The sequence below is a fragment of the Pseudorca crassidens genome, chromosome 7 (genome assembly GCF_039906515.1).
Source record: "Pseudorca crassidens isolate mPseCra1 chromosome 7, mPseCra1.hap1, whole genome shotgun sequence".
In the NCBI taxonomy this organism is placed as follows: domain Eukaryota; kingdom Metazoa; phylum Chordata; class Mammalia; order Artiodactyla; family Delphinidae; genus Pseudorca; species Pseudorca crassidens.
In genome coordinates, this window is record NC_090302.1 from 108,594,306 (window position 1) to 108,598,338 (window position 4,033).

General features: G+C 51.2%; 1 long non-coding RNA gene across 1 annotated transcript; it reads left to right on the plus strand.

Annotated features, from left to right (window-relative positions):
- Positions 1-355: 355 nt before the first annotated feature.
- Positions 356-3,480, plus strand: LOC137228206 (uncharacterized). Its single transcript, XR_010945196.1, has 3 exons — positions 356-524; positions 778-958; positions 2,939-3,480. It is a non-coding gene; the product is annotated as an uncharacterized lncRNA (long non-coding RNA).
- Positions 3,481-4,033: the final 553 nt, after the last annotated feature.

The window sequence follows — 4,033 nt, forward strand, 5'->3', positions numbered from 1 at the left end:
AGAGAAACCCGAGTAAATCCTATAATCTCAAGGGACCAGTTTCCCCGAGACTGCAAACAGGCCACCGCCGTTCGTGCCCTCTCGTCGTACGTAGATTGGACAGACCCTCTTCTGGAGCCTCACGCTGAAGCCAGCCAAGAGCTGGCGCCCGGGGTTTGTATTCGTTTCGAATTCAGACTGCGGTGGGTCCCTGGAACCCCACGAGCCTCGGTCTTCCCGGCGGAGCTCCAGGATCCACGCCCAGCCCCAGGCCGCCTCTCCAGCCGCTGCGAGCCCGCGGCTTCCTCCGTTACTGCCGACAGCATCACCCAGCGGCTCACCTGGGAACAGTCGCCACCGCCCGGAGAAAGGGAGGGAGCTTCCGGGCGCGGAGCGGTGGGGAGAGCCCCGCTTTGTTCCCGATCCGCTGGGTCGGATGGAAACCACCCCAGGCCGTGGGGGGCGGCCTTCTCCCCGTGGAGGACGGACGGCGACACACAAGCCAGCTAGGGCCACCTCCGTTGCTTCTGCTGCCGTGACTTAAGGTTTTCTCCTTTTCCCGTCCCCGGAGTGGGCTCTGTGTGTTCCCAGGGCTGAGACTTGTGGGGAGCCCTGTGCTGAGTCTGTCGGGGTGGGGGCGGCCTCCCGTCCGCACCTGCAGCATTTTCACAGATGCACGCGGCGCGCGGGTTTCAGTTTTCGCCTTCCCCGCAGGCCTCCTGGGAATTCCTGTCCCCTCCGGTTCCTCCCCACTCCTTCCTCTTTTTCATTAAACGCCTCCGTTTTCTGTACACGCAGGTGTCTGCCGCTGAGTGACCCAAGGCGTGCAGTCAAGGGACTTGAGACCCAGACACAGCTGTGCCCCATGGGAGAATCTTGACCTAGGGCACGTGGGGCAGGAGAGGCTCACGGTCGAAAACAGAGCTTCCTTGATTGGCTCGCACCCTCCAAGCTCTGCTGGAGCCCCCTGAGCCTGTAGGTAAGGGATCAAAGCCCGCCCCCCCCCCCGCCCCCGCAATCCCAGACCCCATCTTCTGGCTCAGCCTACTCCTCCAACAGGTGGCCTCGCTGTTCCCCCAGAACATTCCCATAATTTCCCACTAGTGTCTCCCCCTGGAAGGCAGCTCAGCTCCCTTGGCCTGAAATCTGCACATCCACACAGGCTCTGCTTTTGCTCCCTGAGCCTTTGACAAGTCTCTGCCACCCGAGCTCCAGGACCAAAAGCTCATATTGGACGTGTGGACACGGTTTGTTAATTATCTTAATGTTCTTCTAATTAGAAGGGTGATATGTGTGCTGTTCTGTACAAAACATTTCAAGAAAAAGTAAGAATCACCCATTAAACCACTACCCTGATATAACTACTATTAATTTTAATTAGTACATTCCTCTAGACTTATAATTTTTTCTGTGAAAGTACATGTATTTTACAAACATAAGATCATATCTATGAACCATCTTTTTTTTTTTTTAATTTATTTGTTTGCATCAGGTCTTAGTTGCAGCAGGCGGGCTCCTTAATTGTGGCTCGCCAGCTCCTTCGTTGCGGCGTGCAAACTCTTAGTTGTGGCATGCATGTGGGGTCTAGTTCCCTGACCAGGGATCAAACCTGGGCCCCCTGCATTGTGAGCATGGACTCTTATCCACTGAGCCACCAGGGAAGTCCCTTAACAATCTTTTAATGTGCAAAAGTTATACTTCTGAAAAAAAATTATGCTTCTGAAGCTAGTTATTGAGCTTCCAGAAAGCACGAACTCCTACTCACCCTGCAAAGCCCAGCCCATGTCACTCCTGTCTGAAGGACTCTCTGATTCGCACAGGCAGTGTTAACTGCTTTCTCATCTGGGTGTTGACGACAGCTTGACCATACTTTATTTCCATATTTATTATATTGCATTTGACTATTATTGGTTTAGGCAACTGATTTCCCACCTTGACTGGAACTCTTTGAGGCTGGGACCCTGTCTGATAGATTTTTGTATTCCTACCTATAAAGAGAGATTATTCTGATACTTGTGAAAATGGTAAGAAAAACTAACACAACATTGTAAATCAACTATACTTCAATATAAAAAATGAAAAAAAAGGTAAAAAATACTTTATTCAAGACTATTGCAAAGGGGGTTATGACTCTGGCAGTAGGAGGAAGAGATGGGGTTCAACTCCTACTACAACAAGTTGGGGGGAATCCACACTTCCACTGCAGGGGGCACGGGTTCTATCCCTGGTCGGGAACTAAGATCCTGCAAGCCATGCAGCGTGGCCAAAAAAAAAAAAAAAGAAAAAGACAAGCGGGGATTTCTAGTCAAGGAGCAGAGTGGGGGTAATGGATGGAAAATTACTAAGAGGAAATGTCAAGGGTAGGGGACAGTCTTGCTAAACTGATCTAACAGGATTCTTGCTAAAGACAGGACAAGGACTTAGATAGCAAGGGTGGGGCATGAGGAACTTGATCAGATACCCAGGGTGATCAGATATCAGGGTGATCAGTTATCAAGGGTGGGGGGATTCTTGCTAAACTGAGTCAAGCGGCCTGGGGACAGGATGGGGGCCAAGGTCGAGACACAGTTGAGAGGAGGGCTCAGAGGAGCCTGACTGTAATGTTTGGTCAAGGAGAGAGTCTTTGTCACAAAACACATCCACTGAGTATGTATGTACTGAAGTAAATATCACGCACATAATTAAAAACAAGCCACTGGGGCTTCCCTGGTGGCGCAGTGGTTGAGAGTCCGCCTGCCGATGCAGGGGACACGGGTTCGTGCCCCGGTCTGGGAAGATCCCACATGCCACAGAGCAGCTGGGCCCGTGAGCCATGGCCGCTGAGCCTGCGCATCTGGAGCCTGTGCTCTGCAACGGAAGAGGCCACAACAGTGAGAGGCCCGTGTATAGAAAAAAAAAAAAAAAGCCACTGAATTTTTAAACTACCCTCTAAGAGCAAAACTCATAATTTCCTCTCCAGAGTTTGTAAACTTGAAAAGAAGGAGTTTGGCAACATGCATCACATCACCCTTGATGCCAGAAGCCCTCTGTAGGACACAGGAACTTTATGAAGACCCCCCAGCCTGGCTTCTATCCTGGTATCTCATACCCCCCAAATCCATTATTTATTCAAGAAATATTTATTGAATGCTCATTACGTGACAGATACTATTGTAAGAACAGAGAATATAACAGTGATCAAAACAGATCCCTGCCAAGACTTCCCTGGTGGCGCAGTGGTTAAAAATCCGCCTGCCAATGCAGGGCACGTGGGTTCGATCCCTGGTCCGGGAAGAACCCACATGCTGTGGAGCAACTAAGCCCGTGAGCCACAACTACTGAGCCCATGTGCCACGACTACTGAAGCCCGTGCGCCTGGAGCCCACGCTCAGCAACAAGAGAAGTCACTGCAATGAGAAGCCCGCGCACCGCAAGGAAGAGTAGCCCCCGCTCACCACAACTGGAGAAAGCCCGCACGCAGCAACAAAGACCCAACACAGCCAAAAAATAAAAAAAATTAATAAACAAACAAACAAAACAGATCCTTGCCTTCTTTGGCGCTTACATTTTACTGGAGGGAACCGACAATAAGCCAAATAAACAAGTAAAATATATACTGTATCAAATGGAGAAAAACAAAGCAAGGAAGGGACAGTCCCATCCCTAGACTGAGCTAGAAGGACCCCTGCCCTAAGCCCCACACTTTAGAAGCCTGCCCGGTCTCCTCCAGGGGGAGGAGCTTGCCAAGCCAAGGAGATGCACCCCTGGGAGCCTGAACCCCCTTTGTAGAGCACACCCTGGTTACCCAGAATCTCAAAAGTTCCTGCCCAAATGGCGCAGAGTCCACATCCAGGGCTTGTATGGCTCTCCCTGAGGTCTGATCTTAGCAGGTAGAATGGAACACAGGTGTGTGTACCCCCTAAGTCCGCGTCGTGATCGGGAGGTGGCTGCTTGCTGGGGACACAGCTGGGATGCTCACGTGTGTGGGTGAAGATCTTGAGGGGCCAGGTGGAAATGGGGGTGGGAAGAGAAAGGAGGGGCTATATTTTGGGGACCACCGTTTTACTCTTGCTGC